General features: G+C 44.3%; 1 protein-coding gene across 1 annotated transcript in view; it reads right to left on the reverse strand.

Annotated features, from left to right (window-relative positions):
- The window catches only part of FHL2 (four and a half LIM domains 2), a 190,238-nt gene that overhangs the window by 62,327 nt on the left and 105,326 nt on the right, over window positions 1-22,585 (reverse strand). The window lies entirely within an intron of this gene.

Consider the following 22,585-nt stretch of genomic DNA (forward strand, 5'->3'; position numbering starts at 1 on the left):
GCTATCTTGTTTGTTTGTCCACACTTTTTATTTAATTTGTGCATCAGTCCACTCCTTATTGCTGCCTGCCATACCTGGCTGAGATTACTGCAGGGAGATAGTAATTGAAGGACAGTTCCTTTTTTTTTTTTTTTTTATTTCTTTTGTGGGAGATTAAGATTGACATTTCTGCTAGAGTGCCATCTCTGTCTGTGTCATCTCTCACTCAGTGGGCCATAGAAAGCCTATTTATTTTTTTGCTTGATTTGGGTTCCAAAATCTACCAGAAAAAATCACAACATCAATCAGTGGGAGAAAAATATTGGCCTCAGGGCTTGTGTGCCACTCCTTACTCCTGTGTGTGCCATCTCTCACTCAGTGGGCCATAGAAAGCCTATTAATTTTTTTGCTTGATTTGGGTTCTAAATTCTACCTGAAAAAATCAATAAATCAATCAGTGGGAGATTAATATTGGCCTTTGGGCTTGTGTGCCAGTCCTAAGCGTGCCATCTCTCTCTCTCTCTCTCAGATAGTGGGCCATAGAAAGCCTATTTTTTTATTATTTTATTGGGTTTATAAATTTTCCCTGGAAAAAAAAAAAAGTGGGAGATTAATATTGGCCTCTGGGCTTGTGTGCCAGTCCTGAGCGTGCCATCTCTCTCACAAATAGTGGGCCATAGAAAGCCTATTTATTTTTTGGGTTGATTTGGGTTCCTAATTCTACCTGAAAAAATCAATCAATCAATCAATCAGTGGGAGAAAAATATTGGCCTCAGGGCTTGTGTGCCACTCCTTACTCCTGTGTGTGCCATCTCTCACTCAGTGGGCCATAGAAAGCCTATTAATTTTTTTGCTTGATTTGGGTTCTAAATTCTACCTGAAAAAATCATTAAATCAATCAGTGGGAGATTAATATTGGGCTTTGGGCTTGTGTGCCAGTCCTAAGCGTGCCATCTCTCTCTCTCAGATAGTGGGCCATAGAAAGCCTATTTATTATTATTTTTTTTATTGGGTTTATAAATTTTCCCTGGAAAAAAAAAAATGGGAGATTAATATTGGCCTCTGGGCTTGTGTGCCAGTCCTGAGCGTGCCATCTCTCTCACAAATAGTGGGCCATAGAAAGCCTATTAATTTTTTTGCTTGATTTGGGTTCCAAAATCTACCTGAAAAAAATCACTAAATCAATCAGTGGGAGATTAATATTGGCCTCTGGGCTTGTGTGCCACTCCTGACTCCTGTGTGCGTCATCTGTCACTCAGTGGGCCCTAGAAAGCCTATTTTTTGTTTTATTTGTTTTCTAAATTCTCCCTGAAACAATCATTTTATTTTCTTTGGTTTCTAAATTATTCCTGAAAAAAATCATTTTTTTTGTATTTTTTTTTCTCTCAAGTCTCCCTGAAAAAAAAAAAAAAAAAAAAAATCTGTGGGAGATTCATATTGCCCCTTCTGCTTGTGTGCCAGTCTTGACTCCTGGGTGTGCCATCTCTCTCTCTCTCCCCAATTGTGGGCCATAGAAAGCCTATTAATTTTTTTGCTTGATTTGGGTTCCAAAATCTACCAAAAAAAATCACTAAATCAATCGGTGGGAGATTAATATTGGCCTCTGGGCTTGTGTGCCACTCCTGACTCCTGTGTGCGTCCTCTCTCACTCAGTGGGCCCTACAAAGCCTTTTTTTTTTTTTTTTTCCTAAATTCTCCCTGAAACAATCATTTCATTTTATTTGTTTTATAAATTCTTCTGTAAAAAATAATTTTTTTTTAATTTTTTTTTTTCTGAAGTCTCCCTTTTAAAAAAAACAAACACAAATCAGTGGGAGATAAATATTTACATTTGCGCTTCAGTGACAGTCCTGCGTGTGTGCCATCTCATTTGTTGCCAACAACAACAGAGTGTGTAACATTGTGGCTGATTTTCGTTGTGGTCTCACCCACCTGTAAAGGGGTAGCTAAATCATACTGAAGTTATAGCTCACCGTGTAAGTTGTGTGACAGCAACAAATACCGTTCGTTTGGTAACGTTTTTAAAACAATGAGGAAGTCTGGTGGAAGAGGTCGTGGCCGGGGGCGTTCATTGTCAGCTGGTAATGAGGGTAGTGGTAGTGGTGGAGCATCAGCTGGTCGTGGGAAAAAAAATATTGCACCTAAGTCTGGAGCTGTGGAGCCAGGTTCGTCGTCTGGCTACACAAGGCCTCGAACGCTCCCTTTTCTGGGAGTAGGAAAACCGCTTTTAAAGCTGGAGCAGCAAGAGCAAGTTTTGGCTTATCTTGCTGACTCAGCCTCTAGCTCTTTTGCCTCCTCTCGTGAAACTGGTAAATGTCAAAGCAGCGCGTCGTTAGTGGATGTTCACGGTCAGGGACAAGTCGCTTCCTTGTCCTCTTCAGCAAAAACAACAACAGAGAAGAATGCAGCAGGCGACACAACGGGTTACTCCATGGAGCTCTTTACACATACCGTCCCTGGCTTAGAAAGTGAAGCAGTTAACAGTCCATGCCCATTACAAGTTGAATCTGACATGGAGTGCACTGATGCACAGCCACAGCCAGACTACTATCCTGGTCCTTTGACTCAGACCACAACATTGCCATCGCAGGGTGCTGATCAAGAATCAGACCCTGATGAGACTATGTTGCCCCATCACGAACGCTATACCACCGACCGACACGGTGACACAGACGAAGTTGCACACGAGCTACAAGAAGAGGTAATAGATGACCCAGTTCTTGACCCCGATTGGCAGCCATTGGGGGAACAGGGTGCAGGCGGCAGCAGTTCTGAAGCGGAGGAGGAGGGGCCGCAGCAGGCATCAACATCGCAACAGGTTCCATCTGCCGGGCCCGTATCTTGCCCAAAACGCGTGGCAAAGCTAAAACCTGTTGGAGGACAGCGTGGCCATCCGGTTAAAGCTCAGTCTGCAATGCCTGAAAAGGTATCCGATGCTAGAAAGAGTGCAGTCTGGCATTTTTTTAAACAACATCCAATTGATCAGCGCAAAGTCATCTGTCAAAAATGTTCAACTACCTTAAGCAGAGGACAAAATCTGAAAAGTCTCAATACAAGTTGCATGCATAGACATTTAACCACCATGCATTTGCAAGCCTGGACTAACTACCAAACGTCCCTTAAGGTTGTAGCACCCTCGGCCAATGAAGCTAGTCAGCAACGCAACATCCCTTCCGGCAGTGTAGGGCCACCATTTTCCGCACCACCTGCAGTATCTGTGCATGTTTCTTTGCCAGGCCAAAGCCGTCAGGGTCAGGGAATCACCAGTTTCGTAGTAGGAAACACTGCATCTAGGGCACCGGTGGCAACAATACCATCTCCCACCGTCTCTCAGTCTGCCATGTCCACCGGCACCCCCGCTAGTTCCACGATCTCCAGCTCTCCAGTCCAGCTCACCCTACATGAGACTATGGTTAGAAAAAGGAAGTACTTAGCCTCGCATCCGCGTACACAGGGTTTGAACGCACACATAGCTAGACTAATCTCGTTAGAGATGATGCCCTACCGGTTAGTTGAAAGCGAAGCTTTCAAAGCCCTGATGGACTACGCTGTACCACGCTACGAGCTACCCAGTCGACACTTTTTTTCCAGAAAAGCCATCCCAGCCCTCCACCAGCATGTTAAAGAGCGCATCGTCCATGCACTCAGGCAATCTGTGAGCACAAAGGTGCACCTGACAACAGATGCATGGACCAGTAGGCATGGCCAGGGACGTTACGTGTCCATCACGGCACACTGGGTAAATGTGGTGGATGCAGGGTCCACAGGGGACAGCAAGTTTGGGACAGTTCTGCCTAGCCCACGGTCTAGGAAACAATTGGCTGCAGCCGTTCACACCCCCTCCTCCTCCTCTTCGTCCTCCTGCAGAAGCGAGAGCTCGTCCACAGACCGCAGTCGCACAACCACTCCATCCGCAGCTGCCACTGTTGCACACCAGGTCTCCCATTATGGGGCAGCTACTGGCAAACGTCAGCAGGCTGTATTGGCTATGAAGTGTTTGGGCGACAACAGACACACCGCGGAAGTTCTTTCCGAGTTCTTGCAGAAAGAAACGCAGTCGTGGCTGGGCACTGTAGATCTTGAGGCAGGCAAGGTAGTGAGTGATAACGGAAGGAATTTCATGGCTGCCATCTCCCTTTCCCAACTGAAACACATTCCTTGCCTGGCTCACACCTTAAACCTGGTGGTGCAGTGCTTCCTGAAAAGTTATCCGGGGCTATCCGACCTGCTCCTCAAAGTGCGTGGACTTTGCTCACATATCCGCCGTTCGCCCGTACACTCCAGCCGTATGCAGACCTATCAGCGTTCTTTGAACCTTCCCCAGCATCGCCTAATCATAGACGTTGCAACAAGGTGGAACTCAACACTGCACATGCTTCAGAGACTGTGTGAACAGAGGCGGGCTGTTATGTTTTTGTGGGAGGATACACATACACGGGCAGGCAGTAGGATGGCAGACATGGAGTTGTCAGGTGTGCAGTGGTCGAAGATTCAAGACATGTGTCAAGTCCTTCAGTGTTTTGAGGAATGCACACGGCTGGTTAGTGCAGACAACGCCATAATAAGCATGAGCATCCCCCTAATGCGTCTGCTGATGCAAAGTTTGACGCACATAAAGGATCAGGCGTCTGCAGCTGAGGAAGAGGAAAGCCTTGATGACAGTCAGCCATTGTCTTGCCAGGGCAGTGTACAGGACGAGGTAGCGGGCGAAGAGGAGGAGGAGGACGAGGAGGATGATGGGGATGATTATATTTTTAATGAGGAAGCTTTTCCGGGGCCACTGGAAATTGGTGGCGCGGCAAGGCCGGGTTCTGGTTTTTTGAGGGACACAAGTGACGTGGATTTGCCTGAAACTGCCCCTCAACCAAGCACAACCGCAGATTTGAGAACTGGAACTTTGGCCCACATGGCGGATTATGCCTTACGTATCCTCAAAAGGGACACACGCATAACTAAAATGATGAATGATGACGATTACTGGTTGGCCTGCCTCCTTGATCCTCGCTATAAAGGCAAATTGCAAAATATAATGCCACATGAGAACTTGGAACTAATATTAGCAACCAAACAATCAACTCTTGTTGACCGTTTGCTTCTGGCATTCCCTGCACACAGCGCCCGTGATCGTTCTCACACGAGCTGTAGGGGCCAGCAGACCAGAGGAGTTAGAGGGGCAGAAATCAGAAGTGGCATTGGCCAGAGGGGTTTTCTGACCAGGTTGTGGAGTGATTTTGCTATGACCGCAGACAGGACAGGTACTGCAGCATCAATTCAAAGTGACAGGAGACAACATTTGTCCAGTATGGTTTTAAACTATTTTTCATCCCTTATCGATGTTCTCCCTCAACCGTCATTCCCATTTGATTACTGGGCATCAAAATTAGACACCTGGCCAGAATTGGCAGAATATGCATTGCAGGAGCTTGCTTGCCCGGCAGCTAGTGTCCTATCAGAAAGAGTATTCAGTGCTGCAGGTTCAATACTAACAGAAAAAAGGACTCGTCTGGCTACCCAAAATGTAGATGATCTAACCTTCATTAAAATGAACCACAACTGTATTTCGAAATCTTTTGCCCCACCTTGCCCGGCTGACACCTAGCTTTCCTATGAAAAGGTCTTGCCTGTGGACTATTCTGAATGCCTTTTCCAATCTCGTAATTTTCAGCACCTGATTGTCCAGCATACGACATGTTTACACCTCACTAAATGGCCAAACTCCCCACACGGGGCCGTGGTATCGACACTTGGCGACAGCACCCGTGAGAGTGCAGTTTGTCTGAAGAGGTGGGTGAGCCCGCTTTTGGTCGACGGCACTGCCACTGGGCCCCTCCTAGTACAATAAAGTGTCTCTGGCGGTGGTGGTGCGCACCCAACGTCAGACACACCGTTGTAATATGAGGGGCCCTGGGCCTGTACCGCCGACCACAAGACAGTTTCCCCCCACCCCAGCTCAAACAGTGCTCTACCACTTGCAAAATTATCTCACAGCTCCACCAATGTTTAGTCTATGCGCTGACATCCTTCAATGCCTGCCACTGACAATACCATTGTATTGACATTTTTGTTATGTTAGGCCTTCGATGCCTGTCTGTGGTCACTCCTTCCACTAGGCCTCCACTGACCACACCACTGCTGCCCGTGTACCCCTGGAACCAATTTAAAATTGCCTACAGCCATGTGTTATTATTTTAGGCCTTCGATGCCTGTCTGCGGTCACTCCTTCCACTAGGCCTCTACTGACCACACCACTGCTGCCAGTGTACCCCTGGAACCAATTTAAAATTGCCTACAGCCAGCCCAATTTTTTTATTTTAGGCCTTCGATGCCTGTCTGCGGTCCATTCTTTCAACTACTACTACACTGACCAGGTCACTGCTGCCCGTGTACCCCTGGAACCAATTTAAAATTGCCTACAGCCATGTGTTATTATTTTAGGCCTTCGATGCCTGTCTGCGGTCACTCCTTCCACTAGGCCTCCACTGACCACACCACTGCTGCCCGTGTACCCCTGGAACCAATTTAAAATTGCCTACAGCCAGCCCAATTATTTTATTTTAGGCCTTCGATGCCTGTCTGCGGTCCATTCTTCCAACTACTACTACACTGACCAGGTCACTGCTGCCCGTGTACCCCTGGAACCAATTTAAAATTGCCTACAGCCATGTGTTGTTATTTTAGGCCTTCGATGCCTGTCTGCGGTCACTCCTTCCACTAGGCCTCCACTGACCACACCACTGCTGCCCGTGTACCCCTGGAACCAATTTAAAATTGCCTACAGCCATGTGTTATTATTTTAGGCCTTCGATGCCTGTCTGCGGTCACTCCTTCCACTAGGCCTCCACTGACCACACCACTGCTGTCCGTGTACCCCTGGAACCAATTTAAAATTGCCTACAGCCATGTGTTATTATTTTAGGCCTTCGATGCCTGTCTGCGGTCCATTCTTTCAACTACTACTACACTGACCAGGGCACTGCTGCCCGTGTACCCCTGGAACCAATTTAAAATTGCCTACAGCCAGCCCAATTTTTTTATTTTAGGCCTTCGATGCCTGTCTGCGGTCCATTCTTTCAACTACTACTAAACTGACCAGGGCACTGCTGCCCGTGTACCCCTGGAACCAACATCAGAAAATATAAAAATAAGTATTTTGCTTACAAAAAAGAAAATACTGGAGAGATATCAAATGCAGACATTTTAACATTAAAAACAAACACACAACTAAAATCTGGTACAGTACTAAAAATGGCCACCAGCTACAATTACTTTATCCTGCAAGTAGTTAACTGAAAGGTTTTTTAAATTGAAAACACAGATATGGCATCCACCGAGTGTTGTCCTGTCGCGTCTTCTTTATATTATTGCCGAGAAGATGCAAAACAATGAAAATAATAAAATCATTAATTACCAAAATAATAGAGAAAGTCAACACCACATTGCAAATAAACATTCATTCCAAATAAAGAAGCAGGGCGCGTCCGAGGGTGAGTATATACCTAATAAGAATATAATCACCCTCGGACGCGCAATGCTTATTTCCAACAGCCTTCCTTCCTAAGAATCAGCCCTTCCGTGGTGTAGAGAGACGTTGTGTTACACTCCAAGGTGTTCCCCAGGTTGCCTTTCCTGAGCTTCGATCTTCCGGCTCTCGTTTAGTAGTTCTTGGAAACTACACTGCATTAGGCCTTCAAATTGGGTATGGGGTGTAGAGAGAGGGTGTGTTACACTCCAAGGTGTTCCCCAGGTTGCCTTTCCTGAGCTTCGATCTTCATGCTCTCGTTTAGTAGTTGTCGGAAACTACGCTGCATTAGGCCTACAAATTGGGTATGGGGTGTAGAGAGAGGGTTTGTTACACTCCAAGGTGTTCCCCAGGTTGCCTTTCCTGAGCTTCGATCTTCCGGCTCTCGTTTAGTAGTTGTTGGAAACTACGCTGCATTAGGCCTTCAAATTGGGTATGGGGTGTAGCGAGAGGGTGTGTTACACTCCAAGGTGTTCCCCAGGTTGCCTTTCCTGAGCTTCGATCTTCCGGCTCTCGTTTAGTAGTTCTTGGAAACTACACTGCATTAGGCCTTCAAATTGGGTATGGGGTGTAGAGAGAGGGTGTGTTACACTCCAAGGTGTTCCCCAGGTTGCCTTTCCTGAGCTTCGATCTTCCGGCTCTCGTTTAGTAGTTCTTGGAAACTACACTGCATTAGGCCTACAAATTGGGTATGGGGTGGAGAGAGATGGTGTGTTACACTCCAAGGTGTTCCCCAGGTTTCCTTGCCATTGCTTCGGTCTTCCGACTCTCGTTTAGTAGTTGTAGAAAAGTACACTGCATTAGGCCTACAAAATGGGTATGGGGTGGAGAGAGATGGTGTGTTACACTCCAAGGTGTTCCCCAGGTTGCCTTTCCTGAGCTTCTATCTTCAGGCTCTCATTAAATTGTGGTTAAATGGAACAACTGCATTTGGCGTACTAGTTGGTTTGGGGCCTACTATCGGTGTCTGCCACTCCTTGCTGTTCTCCTGGTTTCCTGTCCTGAAATTCCATTTTCAGGCTCTCGTTAAGTAGTTGTTAATGTTAGACTGCATTTGGCCTACTAGTTGGGTTGGGGCCTACTATCGGTGTCTGCCACTCCTTGCTGTTCTCCTCCACTGAACAAAGCTGTGCCGCCTGTTTACTACGGTTGCCAATTTTGAACTGCATTTCGACTACTTACTGATTTGGCCCTACTCTCTGTGTCAGCCTCTCATTCCAGTTGTCCTCCACTGCAATGCCCCCTGGTTATTCCTGTGTTTCCAATTTTGAACTGCATTTAGCCCACTTTATTCTTTGGGCCTATATCTGTGTTTCCACTTCATCGTGCCCATTGCCCAGCCAGTGATAGATGAGTCTGCTGGTACATTGACCCATAACGCAACATTCCCCGTGCATGCTACACAACAACATTGTGACCCTGCTGAAAGTCAGGTTGCTCTTCCCGCATACCATACCACCTTACACGGGGACAAAGAGGAAGGTGCAGATGAAAGTGCAGGTTCCTTCATCAGGTGGGGGGAGGAATACTAGTTGGCGACGTCACTGGCACAGGGCCTCTCATAGTAGGCAAAAGTTTTGCTGCCGGTGGGAGGCGCCCCCGCCGTGCAAACACACCGCTGTACTTTGAGGGGCCCTGTGCCAGTGCCAATGCCAACAAGTGGGCCCCCCCTGCTTGCTCAGGATCACAGCACTTGCAAAGTTGAAATACTTACCTCTCCCTGCTCCACTGCCGTGACGTGGTCCAGATTTCCTGGGCCCACTAATTACTTGAACCAGCCCTACCCCACACAACTTTAGCCAAATGACCCCCAATTTCAAATGCCTTCCAATTATTATAAGGTAAATTACGCTTGACAAGCTTCATTAAGAAGAATGGATGGTTTTGACACCAAAATGGGCACTCTAGGTGTTTTCCTGGCCCCCACTCACTGCCGACTATGCTGCCCCATTGACTTGCATTGGGTTTCGTGTTTCGGTCGATCCCGACTTTACGTCATAATCGGCCGATTTCACTCGACCCGACTTTTGAGATAGTCGGGTTTCGCGAAACCCGGCTCGACTCTAAAAAGGTCAAGGTCGCTCAACTCTACTAACAACTACATATTTGGGATTTCTAATGTTAAAGATAGTGAGGCACAAAATCTTCAAACTTCAACAAAGCAGAATTAATCGGGTTTTCTAGTTTGACTTAGTGAATTGTAGCTTAAAGGAATTGTCTGACTTCTAAAAAATGTCCTAATATGACAAATACTTACCGGCTCTGATCCATATGGAGTTCAAGCTCGCCACTTCCGTATTCTCTGACAGGACAAATAGCAATGATGTTCCATTCTCCATTCTTTGGCTAACTTACCACTTAGGCTTCTGATTGGCTGCAGCAATCAGGTGGCTGGAATAGTACATCTTTCAAAGCACATTCAATGACATCCATTCCCTTGACTGAAGAACAGGACATCATTGCTTCCCATGATGGAAGATCAGGACATTATTGCTTCCCTTGACTGAAGACCAGGACATCATTGCTTCCCTTGACTGAAGACCAGGACATCATTGCTTCCCTTGACTGAAGACCAGGACATCATTGCTTCCCTTGACTGAAGAACAGGACATCATTGCTTCCCTTGACTGAAGAACAGGACATCATTGCTTCACTTGACTGAAGACCAGGACATCATTGCTTCCCTTGACTGAAGAACAGGATATCATTGCTTCCCTTGACTGAAGAACAGGACATCATTGCTTCCTTTGACTGAAGAACATGGCAAGACAAGGCTCATTCATACAAAATAAAGACACAACAAATTATTGTGGAATAAAATTGGCCGTGATGTTTATTATAGGGTAACTTTATAATAAAAAAAGCATAAAACCAATTGAACAATTATTATAAATCTCCAAACACTCCATAACTCCATTGAACAATCCAGGAACTGGGTGATTTTCCCACACTATAAACATCACGACAAGGAAAATAATAGCTCGAAGGAGGGAGGGTGGGATCTTCTTTCTTCAGTACTTCACCTCAGAATGAGTGAAATTAGCCAGCAACTAGCTTAAATACTATAGTAACGGCCCAGCAACACACTGTCCACCAATGAACAGCCGTTAAAAAGAGCGCTAAACAAACTGGTCTGAGCCAGAATATCCAAAAATAGCACAAAATCAACCAGCAATTCGCCCTAATATTAACCCTTTACTGAAACTTCAGCCACAGTATTATTCATAGCCTGTGTGGCCATTTGACCCCCCCTTCATTCTCTAATTCTTATTAGGGGGGGCTACCAGGACTTCATTGCTTCCTTTGACTGAAGAACAGGACATCATTGCTTGCTTCCCTTGACTGAAGAACAGGACATCATTGCTTCACTTGACTGAAGAACAGGACATCATTGCTTCCCTTGATTGAAGAACAGAACATCATTGCTTCCCTTGACTGAAGAACAGGACATCATTGCTTCATTTGACTGAAGAACAGGACATCATTGCTTCACTTGACTGAAGAACAGGACATCCTTGCCTCCCTTGACTGAAGAACAGGACATCCTTGCCTCCCTTGACTGAAGAACAGGACATCATTGCCTCCCTTGACTGAAGAACAGGACATCATTGCTTCACTTGACTGAAGAACAGGACATCATTGCTTCCCTTGATTGAAGAACAGAACATCATTGCTTCCCTTGACTGAAGAACAGGACATCATTGCTTCATTTCACTGAAGAACAGGACATCATTGCTTCATTTGACTGAAGAACAGGACATCATTGCTTCACTTGACTGAAGAACAGGACATCCTTGCCTCCCTTGACTGAAGAACAGGACATCATTGCCTCCCTTGACTGAAGAACAGGACATCATTGCTTCCCTTGATTGAAGAACAGAACATCATTGCTTCCCTTGACTGAAGAACAGGACATCATTGCCTCCCTTGACTGAAGAACAGGACATCATTGCTTCACTTGACTGAAGAACAGGACATCATTGCTTCCCTTGATTGAAGAACAGAACATCATTGCTTCCCTTGACTGAAGAACAGGACATCATTGCTTCATTTGACTGAAGAACAGGACATCCTTGCCTCCCTTGACTGAAGAACAGGACATCCTTGCCTCCCTTGACTGAAGAACAGGACATCATTGCCTCCCTTGACTGAAGAACAGGACATCATTGCTTCCCTTGATTGAAGAACAGGACATCATTGCTTACTGTACAGAGAGCACTGGAATGTCCTGTGTACAAGGATTAGAGATGGCAATTAGGCAGACCAGAAGAGAGCAAAGAATGGTGGTCTCTGATTGCATAGCGCAGGCATCGTTGACGTCACAAGAAAGAGAAGAGGCAGCGCACAGAGGACAGAGCTGGATGATGGACGGCTGCAAGGCGGTTAGGTCAGGGGGAGAAAACATACCTCCGGGACACAATACAGGTATGGTGCAAAATTTATAAAAGTCATTATTTCAGCATTCCTAGGGATAATAAACATAAGAGCCACCTTCACAAAATGCAGCCTTAGTGCTGCTGAAGGTGGCTATTTACTTTAATAGGCCCTGGGGGTGTCAGGTTCCCTTTAAACCAGTTTCCACTAGCAAAATCATCTGGCATTCTGGTAATTTTGAGCAGTACCCAAGTCAATCACCAGATCACTCTAGTAGCTGCATTTTGAGTCTGGTGTGAAAATCATATAAATAGATGAAGGTCCCCTATTCAGAAATTTCATATACAGTGGGGCAAAAAAGTATTTAGTCAGTCAGCAATAGTGCAAGTTCCACCACTTAAAAAGATGAGAGGCGTCTGTAATTTACATCATAGGTAGACCTCAACTATGGGAGACAAACTGAGAAAAAAAAATCCAGAAAATCACATTGTCTGTTTTTTTATCATTTTTTTTTGCATATTATGGTGGAAAATAAGTATTTGGTCAGAAACAAACAATCAAGATTTCTGGCTCTCACAGACCTGTAACTTCTTCTTTAAGAGTCTCCTCTTTCCTCCACTCATTACCTGTAGTAATGGCACCTGTTTAAACGTGTTATCAGTATAAAAAGACACCTGTGCACACCCTCAAACAGTCTGACTCCAAACTCCACTATGGTGAAGACCAAAGAGCTGTCAAAGGACACCAGAAACAAAATTGTAGCCCTGCACCAAGCTGGGAAGACTGAATCTGCAATAGCCAACCAGCTTGGAGTGAAGAAATCAACAGTGGGAGCAATAATTAGAAAATGGAAGACATACCTTTCCACTGATAATCTCCCTCGATCTGGGGCTCCACGCAAAATCCCACCCTGTGGGGTCAGAATGATCACAAGAACGGTGAGCAAAAATCCCAGAACCACGCGGGGGGACCTAGTGAATGAACTGCAGAGAGCTGGGACCAATGTAACAAGGCCTACCATAAGTAACACACTACGCCACCATGGACTCAGATCCTGCAGTGCCAGACGTGTCCCACTGCTTAAGCCAGTACATGTCCGGGCCCGTCTGAAGTTTGCTAGAGAGCATTTGGATGATCCAGAGGAGTTTTGGGAGAATGTCCTATGGTCTGATGAAACCAAACTGGAACTGTTTGGTAGAAACACAACTTGTCGTGTTTGGAGGAAAAAGAATACTGAGTTGCATCCATCAAACACCATACCTACTGTAAAGCATGGTGGTGGAAACATCATGCTTTGGGGCTGTTTCTCTGCAAAGGGGCCAGGATGACTGATCCAGGTACATGAAAGAATGAATGGGGCCATGTATCGTGAGATTTTGAGTGCAAACCTCCTTCCATCAGCAAGGGCATTGAAGATGAAACGTGGCTGGGTCTTTCAACATGACAATGATCCAAAGCACACCGCCAGGGAAATGAAGGAGTGGCTTCGTAAGAAGCATTTCAAGGTCCTGGAGTGGCCTAGCCAGTCTCCAGATCTCAAAACTATAGAAAATCTTTGGAGGGAGTTGAAAGTCCGTGTTGCCAAGCGAAAAGCCAAAAACATCACTGCTCTAGAGGAGATCTGCATGGAGGAATGGGCCAACATACCAACAACAGTGTGTGGCAACCTTGTGAAGACTTACAGAAAACGTTTGACCTCTGTCATTGCCAACAAAGGATATATTACAAAGTATTGAGATGAAATTTTGTTTCTGACCAAATACGTATTTTCCACCATAATATGCAAATAAAATGTTAAAAAAACAGACAATGTGATTTTCTGGATTTTTTTTTCTCAGTTTGTCTCCCATAGTTGAGGTCTACCTATGATGTAAATTACAGACGCCTCTCATCTTTTTAAGTGGTGGAACTTGCACTATTGCTGACTGACTAAATACTTTTTTGCCCCACTGTATGAGTGGAAAGCATACAAATAACATATTCACGCAGCACGCTATAGACTCCAACTGGTCCATTCTCTAAGCTAGGGTCTCCCAAGTCATGTGCTGCAGTGGTGTCAGTAAGCCACTTTGCCTTATACCAGATAGATCTAAGGTGGCAGAAAAGGTAACTCCTGGCACTCCAGGCATTTCTATAACTACTAAATGGTAGCCCGATTCTTACGCATCGGGTATTCTAGAATATGTATTTAGTTTATTTATGAAGTTTTCAGAATAATGCAATTTATACACAGGATTCGGCCGGCCGGGCGCGACCAATTAGCGAAGCGTGGTTCAAATTCTGCACCAATTTGCGGCCGGACTGCGCCTGTCGCTGATTGGTCATGCCCGGCTGCGAACAATCAGTGAAGCCAGGGCCTGCCCTGGAGCGAAAGAGTCCCGGGCGAAAGAGTCTCAGTGGGCCCCCCTCTTTAACACATACCACGATTCATGATGCACAGATACAGCAGAGAAATATAGCACAGCCAAGTAGCATACAGCCCACGTAGTATATAACACAGCCCACGTAGTATATAACACACACAACGTAGTATATAACACAGCCCACGTAGTATATAGCACAGCTCACTTAGGATATTGCCCAGCCACGTAGTATATAGCACAGCCCCCGTAGTATATAGCACAGACACGTAGTATATTGCCCAGCCACGTAATATATTGCACAGCCACATAATATATTGCACAGTCACGTAATATATTGCACAGCCACGTAGTATATAGCACAGCCACATAGTATATAGCACAGCCCATGCAGTATATAACACAGGCCACGTAGTATAGAGCACAGCGATGTAGTATATTTCCCAGCCGCGTAATATAAACCACAGCCACGTAATATATACCACAGCCACGTAGTATATAGCACAGAGACGTAGTATATAACACAGCCCATGTAGTATATAACACAGCCCACATATTATATTGCCCAACCACGTAATATATCGCATAGCCACATAATAAATTGCACAGCCACGTAATATATGGCACAGCCACGTAATATATTGCACAGCCACGTAGTATATAACACAGGCCACGTAGTATAGAGCACAGCGATATAGTATATTGCCCAGCCACATAATATATACCACAGCCACCTAGTATATAGCACAGAGACATAGTATATAACAGCCCATGCAGGATCTAACACAGCCTACGTACCCACAGCCTGCTGTGACCAATCAGCGACGTGGGATTTCCGTGACAGACAGACAGACAAACAGACGGATGTGCCCCTTAGACGATTGTATATATAGATAGATAATGAACTGATTATGTGTAACAAAATGGACAATACCATTAATGTGCAAAGTTGTTACCATGTGTCACTCCAATGACAACAGAAGTTTAACTAAAGGCTGCTATAATTTTTTACACATACATTGATATCAGGGACGCTGCTTCCATTAGGCGATTTGAGCCCTTTGGCTCAGGCGGCAGAAGAGAGGGGGCGGCAGATTCCGTAGTAACTGGATTTGCGCTGCTAGGGAGAATCCTAGTAGTGTGCAGTGCATGCGTTGTGAGAATTCAGAAGCTGCGATGTCAGGATTCAGCTCTGCAGGTTCCAGTAGTCGTCACATGGACACTTCACTCATATGCGATTTTCATTACTTATGGTCCTGTGACAACGAGCTTCTCTTCTGCTTCTCTCAGTTTTTCACTGAACATTGAGAGCATTAGGGAGAGGAGCTCGTGGGTACATGACTAAGTGTGCAAATCGCATATGTCCTTGGTGGAGGGGGGCACCAAAATGAATTCTTGTCTCTGGTGCCAGAAACCCTAGATACACCTCTGCCGGTATGCCACTGCGAGCGGCGATTACCGGGTCCGGTGGAGGGATGTGTGTGCACAGGCAGTGAGGCAGGGACTGTGGGGGGGGGGGGGGGGCGCCATTTTTCCGTTCGCCTCAGGCAGCAGAGAGGCTAGGTTCACCCCTGATTGATATGAATTAGAATTTGCAATTTGCCAAAATGAAAATCCTTCTATAGACATGATGGTGGAAGATTAGATAAGGTAGATAAGGTTGATTCTACAAGAACTGAAAATGTGATTATAGATATACCGTAGTTGCCTTTTACTGTGTTATTACAGAATATTGAAAATATGTATAAAATGAAATATTAAAACTTATAGAGTAAATCTCCAAATAATTCATATCTTTAAATGAGACATACAGTGGGGGAAATAAGTATATGATCCCTTGCTGATTTTGTAAGATTGCCCACTGACAAAGACATGAACAGTTTATAATTTTAACCCCTTAACCCCAGGAGCGTTTTTTTATTTTTGCGTTTTCATTTTTCACTCCCCTCCTTCCCAGAGCCATAACTTTTTTATTTTTCCATCAATATGGCCATGTGAGGGCTTATTTTTTGCAAGACGAGTTGTACTTTTGAATGACATCATTGGTTTTACCATGTCATGTACTAAAAAGCGGGAACAAAATTCCAAGGGCGGTGAAATTGCAAAAAAAAAAAAGGGCAATCCCACACTTGTTTTTTATTTGGCTTTTTTGCTAAATTCGCTAAATGCTAAAACTGACCTGCCATTATATTTCTCCAGGTCATTACGAGTTCATAGACACCAAACATGTCTAGGTTCTTTTTCATCTAAATGATGAAAAAAATTCCAAACTGCTAAAAAAAAAAGCAAATTGCGCAATTTTCCGAGACCCGTAGAGTCTCCATTTTTCGTGATCTGGGGTTGGGTGAGGGCTTATTTTTTGTTTGCCAAGGTGACGTTTTTAATGATACCATTTTGGTGCAGTTATTTTCTTTTGATCGCCCGTTAGTGCATTTTAATGCAATGTCGAGGCGACTAAACAAACGTAATTCAGGCGTTTTGATTTTTTTTTTATCTCTATATCATTTAGCGATCAGGTTCATCCTTTATTTTATTGATATATCGGACGATTCTGAACACGGCAATACTAAATATGTGTATGTTTGATTTTTTATTGTTGTTTTATTTTGAATGGGGTGAAGGGGGGATGATTTAAACTTTTATATTTTTTTTTTATTTTTTCATATTTTTAAAAACATTTTTTTTTTACTTTTGGCATGCTTCAATAGCCTCTATGTAGCAGTATTACAGCCTTGCTATGAGCGCCGACCACAGGATGGCACTCACAGCAATCCGGCATCAACAACCATAGAGGTCACAAGGAGACCTCTGGTTGTCATGCCGACGCACCGATGGCCCCTGATCATGTGACGGGGGTCACCGGTGCATGCATTTCCAGCCACATGGCCAGAAGGGCTTGTTAAATGCCACTGTCAGAATTTGAAACTAGTTAAAACTAGTCAATAGGCGCAGGTTGATCGCGATTCCACCCGCACCTATTGCGGGCACGTCAGCTATTCAAAACAGCTGACATGTCCCGGCTTTGATGCGGGTTCACCGCCGGAGCCCACATCAAAGCGGCGGTGCTGTCATCAGACGTACTATTCCGTCCGATGGCAAAAAGGGGTTAAGGGTAGGTTAATTTTAACATTAAGAGATAGAATGTCAAAAATAAAATCCAGAAAATCATATTGTATCAATTATATAAATGTATTTGCATTTTGCAGTGAGAAGTAAGTATTTGATCCCATAATACTTGGTTGCAAAACCCTTGTTGGCAAGCACAGCAGTCAGATTTTTTTGTAGTTGATGATGAGGTTTGCGCACATGTCAGGAGGAATTTTGGTCCACTCCTCTTTGCAGATCATCTCTAAATCATTAAGATTTTGAGGCGGTCGCTTGGCAACTCAGAGCTTTAACTCCCTCCATAAATTTTCTATGGGATTAAGGTCTGGTGACTGGCTAGGCCACTCCATGACTTTAATATGCTTCTTTTTTAGCCACTGCTTTGTTGCCTTGGCTGTTTGTTTTGGGTCATTTTCTTGCTGGAAGACCCAGCCACAACCCATTTTTAATGTCCTGGCAGAGGGAAAGAGGTTGTCACTCAGGATTTTACGGTACATGGCTGCATTCATTATCCCTTTGATGCGGTAAAGTAGTCATGTGCCCTTAGCAGAGAAACACCCCCAAAATATAATGTTTCCACCTCCATGCGTGACAGTGGTGAAAGTGTTCTTTGGGTCATAGGCAGCAGTTCTCTTTCTCCAAACATAGCGAGTTGAGTTAATGCCAAACAGCTCATTTTTGTCTCATCTGACAGCAGCACCTTCTCCCAATCACTCACAGAATCACCCAGGTGTTCGCTGGCAAATATCAGACAGGCCTGCACATGTGCCTTCTTGAGCAGGGGGACCTTGATTGCACTGCAGGATTTGAAACCTTTACGGCATAATGTGTTGCCAATGGTTTTCTTGGTGACTGTGGTTCCAGCTGCCTTGAGATCATTGACAAGTTCCATCTGTGTAGTTTTAGGCTGATCTCTCACCTTCCTCATAATCAAGGATACCCCACGAGGTGAGATTTTGCATTGTACGTCAGATCGATGTCGATTGACAGTCATTTTGTATTTCTTCCATTTTCTTACTAAAGCACCAACAGTTGTCTCCTTCTCACCCAGCGTCTTACTTATGGTTTTGTAGCCCATTCCAGCTTTGTGCAGGTGTATGATCTTGTCCTTGACATCCTTAGAAAGCTCTTCGGTCTTGCCCATGTTGTAGAGGTTAGAGTCTGGCTGATTAATCAAGTCTATGGACAGAAGTCTTTTATAAAGGTCACTAAGTAAGGCAGCTGGCTTTAATGCAGATAACAAGTTGATTAGGAGCGTCAAACTGGTCTGTAGGAGCCAGAACTCTTAATGGTTGGGTAAGGGACCAAATACTTATTTCTCACAGCAAAAAGCAAATAAATTTATGTAATTTATACAATGTGATTTTTTGGATTTTATTTTTGATATTCTATCTCTCAATGTTAAAATTAACCTACCTTTAAAATGTTAGACTGTTCATGTCTTTGTCAGTGGGCAAACTTACAAATTCAGGAAGGAATAAAATACTTATTTCCCCCACTGTAAGTGATCAGTTAAACAGTTCATTTATTTACTCTGGTGTGGCCAGTAAGGGAAATAATATGACAACAGTTGTATTTCTCATATTCTTAACCCCTTAACCCCCAAGGGTGGTTTGCATGTTAATGACCGGGCCAATTTTTACAATTCTGACCACTGTCCCTTTATGAGGTTATAACTCTGGAAAGCTTCAACGGATCCTGATGATTCTGACATTGTTTTCTCGTGACATATTGTACTTCATGATAGTGGTAAAAATTTATTTGATATTATCTGCATTTATTTGTGAAAAAACGGAAATTTGGCAAAAATTGTTAACATTTCGCAATTTTCCAACTTTGAATTTTTATGCCCTTAAATCACAGAGATACAGTACAGAGCAAAAGTTTGGACACACCTTCTCGTTTAAAGATTTTTCTGTATTTTCATGACTCTGAAAATTGTACATTCACACTGAAGGCATCAAAACTATGAATTAACACATGTGGAATTATATACTTAACAAAAAAGTGTGAAAAAACTGAAATTATGTCTTATATTCTAGGATCTTCAAAGTAGCACCTTTTGCTTTGATGACTGCTTTGCACACTCTTGGCATTCTCTTGATGAGCTTCAAGAGGTAGTCACCGGGAATGGTTTTCACTTCACAGGTGTCCCTGACAGGTTTAATAAGTGGGATTTCTTGCGTTATAAATGGTGTTAGAACCATCAGTTGTGAGGGGGCAGAAGTCTGGTGGATACACAGCTGATAGTCCTACTGAATAGACTGTTAGAATTTGTATTATGGCAAGAAAAAAGCAGCTAAGTAAAAAAAAAAATGAGTGGCCATCATTACTTTAAGAAATTAAGGTCAGTCAGTCTGAAAAATTGGGAAAACCTTGTAAGTGCAAAAACCATCAAGCGCTACAAAGAAACTGGCTCAAATGAGGACCGCCCCAGGAAAGGAAGACCAAGAGTCGCCTCTGCTTCTGAGGATAAGTTTATCCGAGTCACCAGCCTCAGAAATCGCAGGTTAACAGCAGCTCACATTAGAGACCAGGTCAATGCCACACAGAGTTCTAGCAGCAGACACATCTCTACAACAACTCTTAAGAGGAGACTTTGTGCAGCAGGCCTTCATAGTAAAATAGCTGCTAGGAAACCACTGCTAAGTACAGGAAACAAGCAGAAGAGACTTGTTTGGGCTAAAGAACACAAGGAATGGACATTAGACCAGTGGAAATCTGTGCTTTGGTCTGATGAGTCCAAATTTGAGATCTTTGGTTCCAACCACCATGTCTTTTTGCGATGCAAAAAAGGTGAAAGGATGAACTCTACATGCCTGGTTCCCACCGTGAAGCATGGCGGAAGAGGTGTGATGATGTGGGGGTGCTTTGCTGGTGACACTGTTGGGGATTTATTCAAAATTGAAGGCATACTGAACCAGCATGGCTACCACAGCATCTTGCAGCGGCATGCTATTCCATCTGGTTTGCGTTTACCTGGACCATCATTTATTTTTCAACAGGACAATGACTCCAAACACACCTCCAGGCTGTGTAAGGGCTATTTGACCAAGAAGGAGAGTGATGGGGTGCTACGCCAGATGACCTGGGCTCCACAGTCACCAGACCTGAACCCAATCGAGATGGTTTGGGGTGAGCTGGACCGCAGAGTGAAAGCAAAAGTGCCAACAAGTGCTAAGCATCTCTGGGAACTCCTTCAAGATTGTTGGAAGACCATTCCCGGTGACTACCTGTTGAAGCTCATCAAGAGAATGCCAAGAGTGTGCAAAGCAGTCATCAAAGCAAAAGGTGGCTACTTTGAAGAACCTAGAATATAAGACATAACAAAAAATTGTGAAACAACTGAAATTAAGTATATCATTCCACATGTGTTAAATCATAGTTTTGATGCCTTCAGTGTGAATGTACAATTTTCATAGTCATGGAAATACAGAAAAATCTTTAACTGAGAAGGTTCTTTTATTTTCCACAAAAATTATTTTTTAGCCCCCAGTTTTGTATTTTCCCCACGGTAACAGGAGAAATTGGACCCCAAAGGTTGTTCAATTTGTCCTGAGTACGCTGATACCCCATATGTGGGGCTGAACCACCGTTTGGGTGCATGGCAGAGCTCGGAAGGGAAGGAGCTCCGTTTGGAATGAAGACTTAGATGGAATGGTCTGCAGGCGTCACATTGCGATTGCAGAGCCCCTGATGTACCTAAACTGTAGAACCCCCCCCCCCCCACAAGTGACCCCATATTGGAAACTAGACCCCCCAAGGAACTTATCTAGATGTGTTATGAGAACTTTGAACCCCCAAGTGTTTCACTACAGTTTATAATGCAGAGCCGTGAAAATAAAAAATCTTTTTTTCCACACAAATTATTTCTTAGCCCCAGTTTTGTATTTTCCCAAGCGTAACCCCAAAAGTTGTTGTCCAGTTTGTCCCGAGTACGCTGATACCCCATATGTTTGGGTAAACCACTGTTTAGGCAAACGGGAAAGCTCGGAAGGGAAGGAGCACGGTTTTACTTTTTCAGCACAGAATTGGCTGGAATTGAGATTGGAAGCCATATCGCGTTTGGAGAGCCCCTGATGTGCCTAAACAGTTGAAACCCCCGAATTCTAACTGAAACCCAAACACACCCCTAACTCTATTCCCAACCCTAACCCTAACCACACCCCTAACCCTAATCCCAACCGCAAATGTAATCCAAACCCTAACTTTAGCCCTAACCCTAACTTTAGCCACAACCCTAACCCTAAGCCCCAACCCTAACCCTAAGCCCCAACCCTAACCCTAACCCTAACTCTAGCCCTAACCCTAACTTTAGCCCTAACCCTAAACCTAACTTTAGCCCTAACCCTAACCTTAGCCCCAACCCTAACTCTAAGGCCGGCTTCACACTCAGCGTATGAAAATACGGTCCGTATATTACGGCCGTAATACGCTGAAATGTCCCGAAAATAGTGGTCCATAGCTCCTCCGTAGGCAGGGTGTGTCAGCGTTTTTTGCGCATGGCATCCTCCGTATGTAATCCGTATGGCATCCGTACTGCGTGGTTTTCTCGCAGGCTTGCAAAACCAACATACCGCTATAGAAGTGATCCATGTGTCCCAAAAAGAAAAAAAAAATATATATACTGTCTATATATATATATATATATATATATATATATATATATATATATATGTCAGTAGACACATATATGTATATATATTAATATTTTTTCCAGCGCTATACAGCTTGAAAGCCGGTAATTCAATTACCGGCTTTTTCCTTCTCCTTCCTAAAACCCGACATGATTTGAGACATGGTTTACATACAGTAAACCATGTCTTCTCTCCATTTTTTTTGCAGATTCCACACTACTAATGTCAGTAGAGTGTATCTGCAAAATTTGGCCGTTCTAGCTCTTAAAATAAAGGGTTAAATGGCGGAAAAAATTGGCGTGGGCTCCCGCGCAATTTTCTCCGCCAGAGTAGTAAAGCCAGTGACTGAGGGCAGATATTAATAGCCTGGAGAGGGTCCACGGTTATTGGCCCCCCCCTGGCTAAAATATCTGCCCCCAGCCACCCCAGAAAAGGCACATCTGGAAGATGCACCTATTCTGGCACTTGGCCACTCTCTTCCCATTCCCGTGTAGCGGTGGGATATGGGGTAATGAAGGGTTAATGCCACCTTGCTATTGTAAGGTGACATTAAGCCTAATTAATAATGGAGAGGCGTCAATTATGACACCTATCCATTATTAATCCAATTG

Source organism: Ranitomeya imitator, chromosome 3 (genome assembly GCF_032444005.1).
Source record: "Ranitomeya imitator isolate aRanImi1 chromosome 3, aRanImi1.pri, whole genome shotgun sequence".
NCBI classification, from domain to species: Eukaryota; Metazoa; Chordata; class Amphibia; order Anura; family Dendrobatidae; genus Ranitomeya; species Ranitomeya imitator.